Raw genomic sequence first — 20,495 nt, 5'->3', positions numbered from 1 at the left:
CGTGCCAAGGTAGATCAAAATTGATTAGGAACTTTTGCCGTAATCCAGGTGACCAACAAACAAACAGAGGCAAAAACATAACCACTCATCATATATAATTAAATTATTAAGTAAAATATCTATTTTGAAATAATATAATACAGGGTTTTCCTGAGGTGTAAACCCCTGAGACAACCAGATCCTGGGAGAAAAACCGTAATGTGTCCACACCAACTATAATAAAGTTTAAATTACTCTATTTCGGATAGATTTTTTCTCCGACATACCGGGAGGAAAAACCTAGTAGGTATCACCTAAATGAATGAAATTAAACTTTATTACATTGCAACAGACTAATAAAGATAATACGACTAGTAATAAAAATATTTTTAAATTTAAAAGTCAAAACCATGACATGTAAGGCAGACACACCCTAAAAAGGAATATCATTCAAATGATATATATATCTTTTTTGAGTACTGATGAACTTGTTTCTAACAAGGTTTATAATGTTGCCATAGATCCAGAATTGCACATACAAAATAATAATATTTTTTATTAAACATTTGTATCGATATTTGAGAGATTGATCATTAGATTATTATTATTGATTTATTATATTAAAGCTAATTCTTTTTTCTTTTTTTTTCATTACCTATGAGTTGTATGGTGTATGTATTTAGAAATATAGATTTTCAATATTGTAAATCGTAAGCATATTTAGTGAATAAAAAAGGAAAATAGGGTAACTCTGACAATTTGAAGTATGTTTTGAAGGAGAGCAGCTTACCTGTAATGAGGTTTCGTTAGATGAACTACAATTAGCTGTGACGAGGGAGGAGTGAGAGAAGGAAATAAACATGGACATTGGTGAGAAGTGCTCATATTTTATTCATCAATTCTACTCATAGTCCAAAAAGGGCTAGCAATTATAACTCCGCAAGGAATCTTCAAGGTTACTCTCGGTCTTTTATGGACAAACCCCAATATTCAATCAGGTTTTGAATATAATTGAATCTATTATGGAAAGGATATCCACTACTCAGGAATTAAATAATAATTGTAGCAGATAAGGAAAGAAAAATCCATTCTTCAGATTAACAATAAAAAAAACGGCCAACTAAAAAATACAGAAAAAGTACATTTATACATATAAAGCCTTCTGAAGCATTTCTTGTGTGTACAAAATCAATATTTACCGTTGTAATCCTGACAGTTTGAAAAATATTTTGGAAAAGAGTAGCTTAGTTGTCATGACGTTTCATTAAATTAGCTGCAAGTAACTATGAGTGGAGGAAATAAACACAAGTTCCACTCCGTATCAGGAAAGGACATAGGCAGGAGTTACTTCGTTTTATTATACTCAGTTCTACTCAAGTACTACAGGGATTTACACTAGTGCTGTGTGTGAGTCCTTATTTAGGACTGAAGACTACAGTCCGTTCCAGTTCACTCTCGGCCCGGACCAGTTCACTCTTGGCCCAGTCCAGTTCATTCTTGCAAAGGAGTCCTAAAAAGACATAATGGTCGATCCTTGACAACCTGGCTCAACTCAAGTTTATCTGTATATATGAGTGGAAAACAGATACAGGGTGCATTGTTATAAAGTATAAAGAAAAAATAAGGTTTGAAATATATATAGAGCAAGGAATAAAAAGAATTCATATTAAAAAAGGAAAAAAAAGGATTTAAAAAAATGTTACTTCTAGATTTGAGATTTAGCAATGATCTAAAATACTCTCTGGCTCATCAATCATATTAAACTTAGTCCTTATATTATTATTATTTTTGTTCTTGTGGAGACAAAGTCTTAAAATTGAGTGAGTAGATATTTGTGGTGTTGTGTTAGGCCTTACTTAGGACGGAATGCACCCTCCCGTCCAGTTCAGTATCGATCCAGTAAAGTTCAGTCCTACAGATCAGTATTAAAACTTATAAAACACAGACTTTGATGACGTCACTCAACTCTATTTCATGTTTTTTCTTAATCAGTTCTAGTACTGACAGTTTTAAAGACCGGCCCTATGACTGGACTGTACAGAATAAATAAGGACAGATACAACAATATTTTAACTCCCAGACAAATGATGAATGTTACTCTCTTTTATTCATGAACACAAAGGCTTACAGTAACACTTTATACTTATTTAGATGTTATAATTAAAGAATAATTATAGCAGCTTTGGAAAATACTGTTAAGGTTTCCAACAAGAGCAAAACTCATTCACTAAAAAATGCTTAGTATATAATTTTTTTAATGTTCCTTTAATTGTTTAGATGGAGTTGCACTGACTAAGTAAAAGCAAATATTATAGTATTACATTCACTCCACCCGACCTTGGAAGCTTCTTTCAAGTCCATACAAATTGAGTATATTTACTTCTCTCGGAATTGTGAGGGCGCAACCCTACGCAGCATATGGGGTTCAAGAGGATAGTTACTCCCGAGTGCGTTATCCATTGAACTACGTCGTTCCAAGTGCTTTTGAAATATCTTATCTAAAGGGGGCAAAACATATATTTATTCAAAATGACCACATTTGGCAGAAATTACAGTTTGAGTCTGTTAAGGAGGGGATCCTATCAGACAATGATAATCTTCATCGGAATGCTGTATCGGATGTGTATTTCAATGCATCCATATTTAGACAGAACTTCTTGCAGACCCTGTTCCAAATGATTGACTATATTACAAAATCCATCGAGTATATATGGAAAATCAATGGAGGCTAAGAAAATTTCTAAAAAAAACAACTAGGAAAAGGATAATCAGTCCACATTTGAATCATATGGAACGGTTGAGAGGAAGCAATATCTTGTTGAAGGTCAAATCCTCTTTTCTAAAGTGGGAATTGGTCAAATCTCCACCATCAAGTATTCAATGCTGTTAATTTTTACCCCTATGGCTACAAAGATGAGAGACGTCCCACCAGACAGGCTGATGGTATTATATACCATCTCTGACTGATTTTTGAGCTAGTAGATATTTCGAAAAAATAAGTTACTTTTTTGGCTAAAACCTGATTATTTTGTGTATTAAAATTGACCAGAATAGAAGGAAAACTTTATCATCCCTATTAAAAATGTTGACCTTGTGTGCCATAAGTACATCAACAAACTGCGAGAATCATACCCCTAGACCAACGAGCCTGGTTAGAAAGATCAGATCAATTATCATTCTATAATTTTAATGTTAACCTTGAAGAAATAATAAAAAAGTGTAAAATGTTATATGTTTCTGGCCGGGTTCGAACCGGCGACCTTGCGCGTGTGAGGCGCACGTGATAACCACTACACTACAGAAACCACATAGTTATTATTTATACGCAATTATATTTAAAGAAAATATGTTTTCCGGATTGCATCCGGTTCGGACTTTTAGGTGAATTATGAATATTTATTGAATATATGAAAAAAAGAAATCAAAGGATCATGTCTGAAATTTTTTTTCGGTAAAAATGGTATCCATCAATCCGCTAGCTTAATGAAAAAAAAGAAAACTTATGTAGAAATGTCCGGCGATATTACTCCCTATTAAGAGCATCAAAAAAGATTTTCCCCCGTTATTTAGGTATGCTTATATATCAACATAATATTACCATGAAGGATATACACAATTGTTAATTATAATGCAACACCAAATGAAACAAAAATAGTTTCAATTGAGGAGTTTAACGGGGGAAAAAATGTCTATTGTATCAGAAATGTAACCAATTACATTTTTGCATCAATGCTTCTCTGAGTCAAACCTAAAAAACAAGGTTTATCATGGACATTGTTTTCTTAGAAAAAAAGATTAGAAAGCACACCTAACTATGGAACGTAATAAGGCTCTTTTTCTTTTCTAAAAAAATAAGATTGGGTCCTTTTTTGGGTCTTGATGATGGTGATAATGGAGCCATATCCGACAGTTTTGCCGACATTAATCCAGATGCCCTCAAGGATGCCCCTTACCTGGTTCCTGAAGGGTTACATGCTCAGGGCAACCATTTAAATTTAATTTTAATGTATCAAAATAAAATGATAGTATCAGTCTATAGTTGCTAATTAGAATGACAAATGTTGTTATAGGACCGGTAAAAAAAAGAATGAAAAAAGAAAAAAAGCTGACTGATAAGGAAATAAGTCGTAGGACCGATTTTATTTCTAAAAATAAATACTTTTTTTTTTCATGAAAGTATGTTATGTCATGGTAGTAATTTTTTATTCTTCTACTCCATTTGTAGGGGGTGCGGATGACCCTTCGTTTACAGGTTTCTAGTATTATATGGTTAAGATAACTTCATATCTAAAGACGATCAATTTACGATTTTATCTATATCATGAAATACCTTAACGATACCAAAAAAATAACTCAAATACAAATATTCATGAAGATTTTTAATGTTTAAACTAGTTTTAATACTGAGAAGTTTAAACAACCCATTGGCTCTACTGGCTACGACATTACGCTCCCAAATGGCTAGATATAGACCATCCTACACTAACCCGACTGGTTTTTCGTGGCCACGGGCTAGCATGTCTGTCGGGTACTGCTTTTAAGTAAATAAAAAAATGTACCAAATAATTGAAACTAAATTCCTCATTCTTTTAACCCAATGATAAACATTAAATAGATTTTAGTCCTGTGAAGACATACAATTTCAATGTAAAAATAGAACACCTTCAAAAAAATAAATATTTGAAAAATTATTTAGGATTTATTGCTCGAAAAAATTTGCTTGTTTATTTTTTAAGCAATCATGCTATATAGATAACAAATAATATATAAAATAATCACTAGTGTGTGAGCTCATGAAAGACAGACATCAACAATGATGATTTGTGAGGGAGTTTTAGGTGTAAGTTTTTTTTTTTTACTCAAAGTGGAATTGAGTATCAAAAACGAAATAATTCTTTCCTATACGTCCTTGCTATATACTGAGGGGGATTGGTGTTTATTTTCGCTATCTCACAGATGCTTTCAATTATTTTTTATAAAATGTTACGACAGCTTAGATGTTTTACTCTTCAACATTCTACAAATTTTCAGGGTTACCATGTTAACTTTCGGTTTCTTTTATTTTACCATACCTGTAGGTCAGTTCTAACATGCACGCCTAAAAATGCTTAAGGTTTGCAACACTATACATTCATTTTTCATTCTTAACATCTAAACAGATTGATCTATTTTTCAAATCCATGTCAATTTCTTGGGGACACAAGTTTTTAAAAAATAACCACGTCAATGAAAATATCAGTTGAAAATGGTAGTCCTGATTCCTGAGTGACAGACTATCAGCTATTGATATTGGAATTTTGGGGGAAGGGGAGTCATAAATCATCCTCAATCTGCAGCAAGAGAAAAATCATGACAAGGAAATTGAAAACCTATGGGTCTTGGGTCAGTGAATGGATCAATCATCTGGGAAGGCTAAAACAGGGATGTCCAACCTGTGGCCCGGAGGAATAATTGCAGCTAGCTTAATGTTTAAGTGTCACACACTACTCATTCTTACTTCAACTAGTACTTTTACCAAAATGGCCACAGTATCTAAAACGCTTAGAACACGCATAATAAATACAAACATTGAAAAATAATTCCTTAATAAAGAAAACCAAAAACAAAAACATATTTTTAACAACCAAAAAAATAAATTTTTTTAAGAAATTCATAAATCTAAGCCCCAAGCCTGTAAAAGAATATATAATCTTGCGGATTCCCTCAAAAAGGCTGGTATATTGGTCTTTTTTGAAGCAATTTGGCCTTGAAAAATTAGATCAGGTCTTTTTTATATTTGGCCTAGATTTGAGAAAAAAATATTTATTCAATAATTTTGTTTTACAAAGACATTTTTTCATGAGATTTAATTTCATAGGTTTTATTCCCAAGTAAAATATTTCAAGTGGTAATCCAGTGAGACATCCTTGTTTTAAAACAATCCAAAAACCCCTTTCGTTCATTACCGTCATGGGTTCACATCAATCAAAGGGCTGTATTTTAAGTAGTCTAAACATAATTTACTTTGTCAATTGAAGATGATATGAACTTATTATTTTCCATTCATAGTCAACTGGTTATCTTTCTGAGTATTCTAATACCTGTCTAACCTCACTGAAATTGTCCCACTTTTATGAATCCAAATTTATATTTTTAAGACGAAATTTCGCGTTTGCCGCAAAAAAAAAGTATAAATTGAAAAAATGATATATCATGTAAAATCTGTTGAAGTAAGTTATAAAGGATTTATAAAGGATGATAACAGCACAACACGTTACGGTTATTTTTTCTACAACTTTATACACACATATTACTCCTACTTTGTGCAGGGTTAAACATTATGTGCACAGACGGGTTACCACATCTATTGTGCGTGTAGACATATACGTGAATATATTAATGTATGTCGCTAGGTAATTCTGCCTTAAGCCATTCCTTCCATCTTAAAGCCAGTTGTTCTCAAGAATATTTCGCCTTAATAAATTAATTAATGAGATTTACAGATCATTTCTGTTATTTATTGATTAAAATTGATGTCCCTTTGGAATTTTTTAATTATAATATGTCATTTGTAAGACGCATTAAATGGTTATTTTCTGACGAAAAAATGATGAAATGATGCCCAAAATTGCAATGCATGCAACAACAAATCCTCTTACGTAAGGAATTCGAACCAGAAACAAAATAAGTAAGGAAATTTGTATATATATGAAAAATAAATAAATAAACAAAACCCACTCGGGTGAAATTATTCTCTTGAACTCAATGTGCGTAGGTTCGCGTCCAAATGGTTCCTAAAAAAGAAATATACGTCATATATATGGACTTCACATAAGATTTGTAGTTTAGTCGGAGTAATTGTAATACTATAATGTTTACTTATAATTAATCAATACAACTCCATCTAATCAATTAAAGGAACACTAAAAAAAACGATTCGAATAGAAAAATTGCTAATTGCGTCTCCGTTGATTATTTAAGATATTTAAAAAAAACGCTATTTTAAGGTTGCCATGGCATTGAAGGCCCACAAAATACTCCCCAGAACCATCACTTGAGCCTGATGAGCCTCCATGATTTCTTAGAAAAATATATTCATTGGTATGGCCGTGATTTCCAGACACCCACACGTAGACAACCTCATTTAATATCTTATATATACAAAAGTATACTTCTGAATCTTCTCCTGCTCCTCCGCTTTTTCTGCCTAGCCACATTTTTTGTTCTGCATTCCACTATAAAAAATGCAATAGACAATTAATTCGTCTTGGATTGCTGCAATTACAACGAACATTTATGATAATATAATCTGTTCTATAAAGCCAAACTGTATAGCTAATTTGACATATTACTATGAAGTAAATTTGGCCTATAAGCATTCTATTCTAGCATTGGAAATAACGCAGGATACTAATATATTTGAGGGTAAAGTAATTTTGTATTTGTTGGGTGTATTAAGCTATCTTGACTTTATACAAGTTAGGAGTAGGTAAGTCTATTGACATTACATCACACTTTCATTATCATGCGGACGTAGAACGGGGGAGGGGGGGTTCATACTAGTATAGAGACGCATATACGTGTACACACACGATGTATGTAGTAACCTGTCTTCAGTTTATTGTTATTTTTTTTCATTTTCTGCACTACATCTTTAATCGAAATATAATTGAATTTTTCTTGGACTGCTCTCTAAGAATAATGAACAACTTTAAGAAATTATTATTATTATTTTGCATTGTAGATGCTATAACAGATTTGGGAAATGATTGATGATACGTTTATAAGTAAATAACCTTATTTTATTCGGCTGGTTACCCACCAAGTCAATTAAACTTGATTTAAACACTTGATTTGAGCCAAAAATAAACATATTGTGATGGTGTTTTTTGTTCACAGGTGGAAATATGATAAAGAAAGTAAATATTGATTAGTTTGATCGTTTTTACTGACTTAGGAGTAACTACAATACTCATGTCCATAATATTTCTCACTTCCTTTATATAAGAACAACAATTTTGATTGATTAAAATCAGTTCGAAAAAAACAGTGGTTCTCATGCTCTCATACACAGAAACTTGAGAGATATGGTGAACAGACTGCGGAATCAATACATAGAATGGTCGACTCCGACACACAAATTTTTTTACAATAAAATATTTATAGGGCAAATAAGTACGTACCATTCGAGTGTAGGGACAATATATATACATATAATTTAAAGCTGAAGGAAGTTACTATTTATATATAGTAAATAATTGTACATGTTATAATTAAAATATATTTTGAATATAAAATATTTAACATCTTGAATAACAAATGAAATAGATCAAAAGTTATATGACGTATACTCATTGCTAGTTAATTCATAAGTTTCTAATCATAATTTATACACTCGTATCCCAGGAACGACAATTCACACATCCTCTTTTCACAACATTACAATTTACTCTTATGACAAAGTGTATTCACAAGAATATGTAACGAACTAACATGGCAAATATATAATAATTCAAACTTTAGAAGTGTTCGAGAATTGGGATTGTATGTATAGACTCTGGAGTACGTTTGGAACACCATTGCATTTTGTGATGTAAACTTATAAATTAACTTCAACTATAATAAATGATACCTTTATAGTTAATAACCATTTATAAAATAAAAAAAACTACTACTCTATGTTAACCGTAGATTTTAAATAATTTTTATTTACATAAATTATTATAATTTTCGTTGCCGGAGTGAGAGTCGATACAAGTTTTTTGACTCCTGACTCTGTAGCTCTGTTTGAAGTTTAATTATCGTAACTGTTTAATAATAATGAAATAACTTAGCACTTTGATAAATCTTGAAAATTGATGGAAAGTATCAATATGTGGAAGTGATTGTGAGTACGTCTATTACGGAGTATCAGGAAATGACTCGAAGTCGATCTGTGAAATGAGAAATTTTGACTCTTTTCTGTTATTTGTACAAATAATACCTTTGAAGATCTTATTTTGTGGAAGAGTTTGTGCGTTCTCCCTTACAAGGTATTCCTGAAAGTTTCAAGAAAGAGCCGTGGTACATTACATAATGAGTACACGCCACTTAAAAGCGATTTGTTCCTCATCCAAGCTTATCCCTCAGTCCACGAATCAACTCCGAGTCTCTCCCTCTCCCGTGATACCCCTATCAGAGACTTATTCATAAGCTTCCCAACGTAATGAGACCTTCAATCCATTTTCAAGATGCTCCAAAGTGCTAATTGTTCGAATAATTCGAAAGAGTAGTAAGATATAATTAGTGTTGTATGGGTGGTACTTATATATTCGGTCCACTTGAGTCTTATAACCGGTTCTATCAGTCCTTAACACTATTAGTCCTTGAGAACCAAATAACTAATAAGACATATATAAATATTTTTGCACATATAAAATGAACGTAATCTCATATTTTTATTTAAATATATAATTTTTTCTATTACATAAACGAATAAGAATAAAACCCCCACCAAGGGCGTCACGAAGGATCAATTTTACTTTATTTAGGGCCGACAAGTGGGACAAAACTGAGCCACGGTCCTAAATAAGGACCGAAACAATATTAGTTGCCATTTTTTTCTTCCTTCTTCAATAACATATAATTCACGTTGCTTCTCCGAGCAGAGTTCTTACGCTGTCTCCATTTTTGAGAGCGAGATCATATGATGTTCGGGCTAAATTGTACATCATACCCGACTTGAGTAGAGGGAGGGAACTTTTATAACAAAAATATTGTCCAAGTATAAATATCTGTCCAAAATTATCCAATTATTAAAGTTTTTAAGTATGACTTTTTTACTAGATACTAGTACATAGAGCGTTTTTATTTAATTTCCTAACTCTGGGAATCAAACACCTTGGAGGAGACATAAACAACTAAATGTTACAAGAATTATAAAGCCCATACTTCTATGTATTTGTTATTTTTTTGTATTTTGAATAACATTAAACTAAGTTTCCATATTTCCTGGTTCATATTATTTGATAATTAGAATGTGCAATCTGTTGAGCGCAAACCTCCACCTATGGTCATTTTTCATAACGTGGTGTCGCTTTTCGATTTATTTGTTATATTATACACTCCGTGATTCATTAAATCTCTAATCTGTGGACCCAATTTAACTAACACACAAAAGAAAGACCAAGTAAATTGAAAACGAAACAAGCTTTTGTACTTAAAGGAAAATGCATTGTTACACTTTTCTATATGTGCTGCCTCAGAAATATGAGCAATTGATCTAAAACGATGATTTTAAAATGTATTCCAAATAATAAATGAAAAAAAAAAAAAAAAAAAAATTGAGAGTTTTATTATAGGCTGATTATGTAGATTTGTACTCATTTTGTAATAAATCCACCTATTTTTTTAATTTGACAAAGAACCATAAATATGTTATTTTACATACAATATACAGAGTAGGGATTTTAAAATTGTAAACTTTAAGGATAATATAAATATATATTTTCCCCAAAATTAATTCACAACTATTTTGCTATTACATAAGAGAGTCCTTAGTAAAGTCAATCCCTCAAACACAGCATCTCCAGCTTCAACTACAGCCTCCAACCTGGCCCTGAGCCTGGCGAATCCATATTGCCCACTGCTTATAGAACGAAAGGTTGTAAGGAGTCAGAAGAACTGTTTTTGGACTCTCTTTCTCTCCAAGTCTTCAGATGCAGAGAGCCTTGAGGCAACAGGTCCTTTGCGCAAACACAAGGGTGTTAAAATTGTTGTATTTTTTTTCTTATTAAATCCGATTCCAATTATCAGATTTGGACATACTGCACAAATTTAAATTTATCGTTTAAGCTCTCTAGCATTTGTATCTATGGAGCTGTTTGCGTCCTTGGGCGTGCACCTGGCACAAAAACACACAATAATGGGCAAACAGGTTTAGTATAAGAAGGATATCTCCAATATTTTGTCCTTTTTTTTTTTGTTCAGTTTTGTTACTTAAATCTAATAAGCATACTTTTATAAACATAGATTTCAGGGGTGTCAAGATATTGAGATCTAAAATTGTTCTAGACTTAAAATTCCCACCCTGTATATACCCATGGGCAAATATAGACAGGCAATATAACTTCAAACAAAAACAAGGTGTCTTTTAAGACAGACTATTTCTTTTAGAAATTAGTGAATATGTCTGGACATGGATACACAGTTGTATTAGGGTCAGTAAAAAGCTCTAAGCGTTTTTCGCCAGATGTCTTTAGCCAGCTATATCTCATGATTAATACATTGTATCAAAAAAAGCTTAAACGATGCTCCAAGGTAATGCGCAAAGTTCATTTACAGTTCTGTGTTTGGTGAAGCCAGTCGTCTGTCACAGCCTTCCAAAATGGAAGTAAAAAAAGAGAAAATCCGATATATTGTTCAGTATCACTACGACCATGGTGAAAAGGAGAAAACAGCGGAGGAAAAAAAATGCGCTGTTTTTGGTCTCAATACAGCATCAATTCTCAATACCACTCTGGTAATATGGGCGTCGATAATGTCAAAGATGTTTTGTATGTAGTAAACTGGGCGTACTGTTTTGTTGTTAGCACGCACTCTAAAGACTAAAGTATTACGCTTTTTTCTCCGACTCTCCTTAATATTCTTTCATTCTTGAGGAGATAAAACATATGAAGTGATTAAAGTATTGAGTAGTTATGTGTGAAGGGTACTCATGAAAAACGGCAAATAACACTGAGGATTTCTGGGGGAGTTATCTTCCTTATTATTAACGTCTAATTACTCTGAGTAATTATATAATACCTCCATTATCTAATAATCTAGGTAATAGGGGGGTTGAGGCTTAAGAGCTTTTATTTATTGGTGACATTTTAACATCCAATAGTTTACTATTTTCCTTAAAAAAGCGTGTAGTGAAAAGAAAACAATATTTTTATAATAGAGGGCTTAAGTAATGTGTATCTTGAGGTGTATAAGTGTGATCGGTTGACACTAGATGGTGCTAAAAAGATAGAATTTTATTCAAAAAAGACAGTTTCCTGATTGTTTGACTCAGTTTTATTTGAGGGGACGTCAACGATGTACTTTTTTAGTTATTTAGTTACAAATGTATTGCTTTTTACCATAGTCCATACATACATTATAAAATAGCTCAAATATGCATATATTACAAAACTATACGAAGAATAGGACCACACAAAGGGGTATATGTCCTACTACAGCAGAAATTGATCTGAAGTCCTACTTAATTTTGTGGTTATTATCTATAATAACGGACATCTGTAAATAAGGTGGTCTGCACTTTGTGGTTCTTCCACACAAATATTGCGCGTTGCACTTGTATTTCTCCATTTCCTCAGATGGGCCAAAAATGGTTCATTACCTCTGTAGGCTTGAACAAGTAAGTTAATGTATATACAGACGGATCCAAATATGAGAAAGGTAACACATGTGCAGGATGGGCTATCACTCGAGGTGACATGCCAATTCATCAATCATCAGAATCTTCAAATAACGACTATTTGTCTTCCAAGTAGAAATCATCACCATCACACAATCAGTGGTAGCTCTTTTTAACCAAGACAAGCCATCAAAAAATGTAATAATTCAATCGAATTCTCAAGCGGCAATCGAAATCCATTTGCAAAAAGTGATATAGTTAAGAAGTGCGAAGAAATATTAAACATCGGAAAATGTGAAATAAACATGTATTTCGATTGGTGCAAAAATCATTCAGATATTTCATGAAACAAATTTGCAGACTATCTTGAAAAGAGTGGTACTGAAAGTTAAAATCGTTTCTGCGTTGGAGTGCCTCCTAACTACATAAAGAAGATGGTGGATGACATCTTCTTCGAAGTTTGGTTCAACAGATACAGGGAAGATCAAAGAATGAAACATACACATGGCATGTTGAAGAAAAAAAAAAAAAAGGTTGCAAACTTTTGTGTCAAAGATGGACACCAACAAAAAAGCCAATACGCCATTTTTTTCTTCAATAAAAGCGAAAACGCAAGCCAGGTCACGGAAAAAATGTTTATGATCTTGATGTTGTAACTGCCAATCAGGTAGGATTTTGGTTACGTAGACTCCGTTCCGGTAACTTTGATGTCAAAGATGTACCACGCTCTGGAAGGCCAATTGTATAAAATGTAAAATGTGGATAAAATAATGGAAATCGTCGAGTTCAACGGTGTTGTAAGAGCTGTTTTAAAAATATTGGATTTTATTTTTACTACACTCAATATTTATGGAAAAAGAGTTTTGATTAGCTTGGTTGTTTACCCCCCCAAATGGCCGACATCAACAATGCTAACGTCACATCAAAACGCTCTGTTTCGCCTTATATAATATATTTCATCACATTTTTATGGTGACTGATTTTCTATCTGCTTTAAACTTGCAATGTTGAAATTTTATCTTGTACCTTTAACATCATTTTATGCCTATTGTGTGGGGTTTTTTTACACTGAAATGAATAAATAAGCGATGTTATCTATATATATTATTTTAAATAGATTTACTCAAACTCAACCCATATCCCTCGAATCAAGCACAAGTTTATAACAAAACATGGGTTATTCATGAGTCATTTTTCAAAAAGAACTACTACCCAAGCCTTGGTATTTAAATTCAAAGAGATACGTAGAACAATTATGAATTTTAATGGAAGGTAATAACATGAGACTAAAACAATTTGTATGTAAATAAAAACATATTGATGATTTTTATTATTTTATGATCCTTATTCATTATGCATTAGGGTGAGTTCATTTGTGTTGCTTTTATTGCCATTTTCTCAACCTCTCCATCGGTTATATGTTAAACGGAGGTTATGTTTATTTTTCCCTGTTTGTTTCTATATTAGTCACCAGGATTACTACCAAAGTTACAGATCGATTCTGATCAAACTTAGTGCAAAGTCAGGGGCGTTGCTGGGTTTCATAATATGGGGTTGGGGGTCTTAGTCCTAAAATTTATCAACACAGTTATTTAATTCAGATCTCTTACTCCAACATTTTAATTTTACAGATTTGTAGAATACAAAAACAAATTCGTCATTTCAAAAATAAAGATTTTTCTTTATATAGACCTAGTATTAAATGAATAATTATCTTTAACAATCAAAAAATATAATATAACTATTAACTAATTTGAGACAATTATGATAACGTGATCAAGTCAAATTCATTATAAATATGATAAATCTGTATAATAATCATTTTTGTGTGTGAGTCCTTTTTGGGTCCCTCAAAGGATGAAATTTGGCATGGGTGTCTCTTTTGAACATGAGCAAGTTAAGACGGAAGTGACAATTAGGGGGGGTATTATGGGGTATGAAAGTTAGGCTTATCTATATCCAAAACACAAAAAATATTTTTGGGGTTGAGTTATCAATCAAAAAGTAACTGGTGACTCAAAAAAAAAACACAATACGAATAAAGACGTCTTCTAAATTTATTTAGAATCAAAAAAATTATAGGAAAAATAAGAAGTCGATGAAAATTTCATCGTTTTATTTTTTTTGTTTTTCCAATGCAAAAAAATGCACGAAGACGATGAAATATTGGATTTGTAGATAAATAAAGTCTTTAGAAATTTGTCCAGAGTTTCGTTTGCATATAAATTTAATAACTAAAAATTGATGTTCAATTAAAATATCTGTTTTATTCTTTGTCATAGCAAAATTCGCCGATGCCCAATAGCTCCTTACAATACCCGTTACAAAAACTACTAAACCACAAAATGTATTGGCACAATGTTTATTTATCCTTACAGACAAAGTGGGCATTGTAACTTAATGTTATAATAAAAAATTGGGGATTTCAAAAAAAATTCAACTAATTATTCAATATAGGGTAAAACACTAAGATTCAAGGGCCAACGATAAATATACAAGGTGGGCACCAAAATGTGAACTGTAAATAATGTGTATTATTTGATCAATATGAAAAGGCTTAGTGATTTTTTTCTAAATTATGTTTCCACCTTCCTATACTAATCATTTAGTTGTTTCATCATCATGAGCGAGCAACAAGCAAAAAGGGCATCGCATCTCAAATCTCCAAGAGGCTTGAGTTGATTTGAGGAAGATTATAGACATTGTTAAGTATTCCAGGAGCCCAATTTTTTAGTTGGCCATGATGAAAAAAAAAATGAAGAAGACCTCTCCAAAATTTCAGGAAGTGGAAGGCATAGTTTAAAGAGGGATACGAATTCTTGTTAAGTTCCGAGAGAAGAATATAAAGGATGATGCCACAAAGTCGATAAATCGCCTCCCCCAACGACTTTTCGGATACTCCTAGGACCATGGGGAGGGCTATAAAGCACAAATTGGGTTTAGTTTCTTTTACAAGGACCTTATGCCACCTTCGGGCATAGGGTATGAAAGCCAGGAGGCTCGATAGGGGGAAGAACATCCTCACATGGATGAAGGCGAATGAGTCAATTGTGAAAAAAATTTCAAACAGAAGACTTTCATAGTTGATCATTTCCTCGCCTGCCTGAACGACCGATGGCTTGCAGAAACAAGAGAAGAACACAGCAAAGTTTTATACTTAAAGGAACAAAGTAGAAGGGGGTGAAACAAGTACAGTACAACATTGACTTTAATGGACCATCCTAACATACATATGTACATATATTTAAGAAACACTTGTCTTAAGCATATCATTAAGAAAAAACATTCAAGGGTAAAGAAGGTTAAGATCTTTATTAAAGCAAAGTGCTACACCACAATTACTGTAATATACATGAGTCATTAAATGACATTCCGGTAGCTTGCATCCTTGACTAATCCAACCCTTAAACTGTAGAAACAAGAGGTTCACCTGTCACAAATGAGACCAACAATACAACTATATCATCAATTGTACGGAAGATACATCGACACCATTGAAGCTTGTAGCCATCTCGATAGAAACCCTCTTCCACGTGATTTCATATCTTCCCAATTTGTAATTTGTTAACTTATTACGCCTAAACGTGTCCAGTGAAAATATACTTCGTTCGGCAAGCCATACTATCAAATTCAATGAGTAAAAGAAATTGTCAAAGTACAATTTATATCAAACATTTCTTGGAATCTTTCAGCTCAACCGCATCACAATTTTTGAGAATCCTCCTAAATCCAGTTCATCGTCTTTTCTTTCAAAGGATTGTTTTCTTTTCCAGTCTACACCTCGAAATCATACGAATATTCATTAGGCATCACATAATACAAAAAGTTTTATGCCCCTTTTATGAGGCTTTGCAAGCAGATACTGTTTGAAGAAACATTTACATTTTCTGGCCCACGTCTGCGTATTAATACTAAGGTTATTTTCAAATGGAGTCTGAAACTAATTTTCTCTAATATATTCAACGACTGGGCGGATTTTATATAATCTGTTAAAATTTTCATCAATTTGGTTTTTGTGAAGTGAAGATAACGCCTTATTTTAATAAATTAATTCATCATAAATGTATGTGGTTAACAAAAGTATAACTTTGCTCAAGAAATCCTCAACATGAGTCTTTATTCTTATATATAATCATATAATATATTCGTTTCTTGTCCATAAATATTACTTTTATCTTTTTGTGTAAAATTGAATTCAATTTTATCAAAAGATGGTAGTCCCAATAAATAAAACTGATTCCTTGGATTTCCATTGAAAACCCATACACAACACTATCATTATTATTATCAGACTTTAAAGTTTAGGCTCCTGAACTAATAAAATAACACACTCTAACTCAATCGTGGTATTAAGAATATTGATAACGTTTATAGCCGGTCTGTTGATGCATTATAATAATAATACCTACTAATGCTTATGAACAGATTTATTGTAGATCTGAAAATAGTTTCAAATTAACACATATTTGTTGAATTTTATATTTAATTAACGTTTTTTTTGTAAAGATAATTTCTTACTTAATAAATTGTTAACTTTGAATTATAAGTATTGAACTCATCAGTCATCCCATCGTATTAATTTTTTCCCCTTAAACTCGTAACTCAGAACACGTCATATGAATTGATATAAATATGGAGTAGTTACGCGTAAGTCTGCTCATGAAAAATTGATTTTTGTGTGAGTTATCTTCTATCTTTTAAAGCAAAATTCATAGGTTACTGTACTTTTAAATACGTTGGACAATGCCGCGTACTACCACTAGTATTAAATAACATTAGCATTCAGGGAGTTGTATCATCTTGCCACAAGACGGCGCCACTCTCTACCGCTTTGTTTACAAACTAATATAAATAAGTAAATGGAACAACGTAGCTCAGTAGTTTAAATTTTTTTCTTGAACTCAATGTGCGTAGGTTTGTACCCCGTTCGTTCCTAGAGAAGGAAATATACTTTATGTAAATGTAATTCAACGAAGATTCCTAGCTCAGATGACCTCATTATATTACTATAATGTTTATTTATATTTAATTTGTGAAACTCCATCTGACAAATTAAAGGAATATGAAAAAAATTACAATTAATTATTACCGTCTCTGACTCCATAATTCTATAGATGGGTGTGTCATTAAAAAACTTTTGACTTCGAATAATTAAATTTTGAGAATAGTTTTTCAGACAGGTCAGGTTCGGGTTCGACTAAATGCATCTAGGCAAATAATAGTATTTTTCATCTAATGTATATAATCTAAGTTCAGCAATTAAGTTTGACTATCTAAATAAGGGAGTCAATTATTGTTCAAATAATGTCAGTTATTACGTGCAAAAATGGCAGATAGTGAACATTATTTGGCCCACGGGTCGTAGTTTGGAGATCCATAATCTACAACAGTATGTTATGTTAAAGATAGGACGGATATAAATTTTCTCGAATCCGAGTCTGTTCAGCACTTTTGACTTATGTATACGAGTAAATTTTGGGATTTCAAACTTTTGGATGCAGATCCGAAACACAAAATTAGACTGATACTTGTCTCAAACATTATGAGCATTTTACCAAAAGTTTGGGTCTAAATAAAATGGAGCTGGATTAAGGTTACATTCTTACTGATTACTGAGGCCTTCCTTAGAAACAACTTTCTGGACTTTTGGGGCCACAACATTTTTGCTTCTCTCCACTCCATACACAAGCCCCTTGTACTATTCTATCTAGTGCGCGCTACTCCTCAAAGGAGTGTCCAATCTCTAGAGGCTTCCATCCAGAAGGAATTGACTAAGCTGTAGTCTGACTACATAGTTAAGGTCTGCAAGGATTTAGGACTCATCTTGAGACCATTATTGGAGTTAAGGCTCACATTTTTTTTTTTTTTTTTTTGTGTAGAGCACTTTTTTAAGATTTTTTTGTAAAATATTTGTCCTCACAAAACATCACGTTTAAATTTTACATATGAAAAATGGAAAGAAAATAAAAATGTGTACCACCATATAAGATCAACCCTGTATATATATTCATTTATATAAACAATTAAATCTCAAAGACAGTCTTTGTGCCCTATATTCCTGACATATCGACCCAATCTATGTACATAGAAGCTTTTAGGGTATCCAAACTGACATGGGCGGTGGCAAAGTCCCTCAATAACTATGGAGATGTCAGTGAGGAAGTCAGTTGCCCTTTTCCGGATTTCCCCACCACTTAACACTTTTCTTCTCAACGCTCTTTTGGTTGTCTTTAAGCTTTTTAACCTTGATAGTGAGACCCTCGGAGCAGAAGAGGATGTGGTAGATTTTATCATAACTCATTCGCACGTCAAGAAGGGCTGAAACATAATTTATTTTAGCTTCCATAGATGTTGTCCTTAGTCTGACAAAGAAACTTGTTTCAGAAGAATTTTTTGTGTTAATTGCTCTCTTAGTTGATATTAAGGGGGGTTCAGTAAATTATTTAGTGAGTCAATATAATTTAGCACTGAAATGTTTAAAACCAGTCACTTACAACATCAGAATTTTGAATTGTATGAGCCTGAAAATAACAAGTTTCCACCCTGTATATTTATAGTACAATTTTATGCATCTATCTATGCAGTAATAAACTCACTATGGATTTAATATCAGCACATGTGCCTATATTCAAATATGTACATATATATAAAATAAAGTCTATTCATACAAGGAAATGTTTTTGCAGTCCATACTTCCTTAACTCTACCGATCCGACTCGTTGATTGTAAGCATGAAGATAATATCCAAAATTAGTACATTTTAGATTTCAAACACTATGAAAAATAGGAAGGAATCTGTATAACATACAGTCTTGACTGGGGGTTATTTGCTTTATTTAATTGATGTTCAGAATGAAGACCAACCTAACACATTGACTGAATAGTCCCAGGCTTAACAAAGAAAAAACAGGGTATTTTTTTCCGGTGCCCAGCAATTTTGATTTTAATTATTTTTCCTCAAGAGATTTTGCCGGAAACCACTTTGCATCAGGACATTTTGCCTCAAGGGTATTTCGCCTTAATTTATAAATAACACGTCGTTATAGTTTATTTTTGGTTGAAATAATGTTCCATTTGAATTTTCAAAATTAAAATATGAAATATTTTTTACAATAAAATACATTAAATGGATTTTTTTTCTGTTGTCATGAGGCAAATAGTTTAAGGGAAAATTGCCGGGTACTGTAATTAAGCGATAAAACGATTAAAAATAGGAGTCATTACGACTAACAACGAAGTTGAACAGAATTTATGTTTTCGCCTTGGTTTGTTTGTATTCAGGATTACGTTCATAGTTACAAACTGATTTTGATAGCACATAGCTGTAAGATTACATATGTTAACGGAATGAGGCTATTATATTTTAAGAGGTCGAGGATACACAATATGTTAAAACGCATAATCAGCCATAATTTTGAAAGAAATTGAGACCCATAGCTAAAATTAATGCATTTTTTAGGTGTAAGAAAGACACTTGTTTTCCAGCATAACATAAAGGTCAACATCAGACAAAACGTCAAAAAATCTTCAAAATTGCAAACTTTTGACTAATAATATACACCAAAAATTAATAGTAATTTTTAAGGGAAGTATAAGGGTTTTATATTTACTACTCAACACTACAAATGGGTATGTAGTATTGGACAGCAAAGAGGATTCCTTAGTGCTCAAATATTCAAGGGGAAAAATCAAGAAAGTGATAAACCATTCAAGTCATTATTGAAGAGCTAAGACTTTCTTGGTCTTATTAATATTATTTATGGAAAATAATTTTCAATGGTTCTTTGTGTATAATTTTTTTCAAGGGAAAAATGTATGGCTCATTAATTTGTTTTCTTCATTTTTTACTTTTCCTTTAAAGGAGAAATTGTTCATCTTTAAAGTTATTGAAAAAAAAATTCTAAAAACTGAAAATAACTTTGTTTTGGATCTGACCCAAAGAAAAATTTTGGTCGTATCAGAAAAGTTCGGTCTAGATAATGCCACAAAAAAAATCGATATATACCAATTTTATCGATGTTCTGTTAATATCGCCATATTTTTTGAAGGCTTTAATCCCCGGACGGTTAAGGGGCACCTCTACCCACACCCGAATATTTTTTTTATATTAGAAGTTCTAAACATCTGATTAATATTATGTGATTTATTGTCTCTC

General features: G+C 32.3%; 1 non-coding gene across 1 annotated transcript; it reads right to left on the bottom strand.

Moving 5' to 3' along the window:
• Positions 1-3,211: 3,211 nt before the first annotated feature.
• On the bottom strand, positions 3,212-3,284 carry TRNAV-CAC (transfer RNA valine (anticodon CAC)). The gene has a single exon. It is a non-coding gene; the product is annotated as a tRNA-Val (tRNA).
• Between the last annotated feature and the right edge of the window lie 17,211 nt (positions 3,285-20,495).

The sequence above is a fragment of the Lepeophtheirus salmonis genome, chromosome 14, assembly GCF_016086655.4.
Source record: "Lepeophtheirus salmonis chromosome 14, UVic_Lsal_1.4, whole genome shotgun sequence".
NCBI lineage: Eukaryota > Metazoa > Arthropoda > Copepoda > Siphonostomatoida > Caligidae > Lepeophtheirus > Lepeophtheirus salmonis.
The sequence above is the reverse complement of the archived record's forward strand: the minus strand, read 5'-3'. Positions and strand labels throughout refer to the sequence as shown.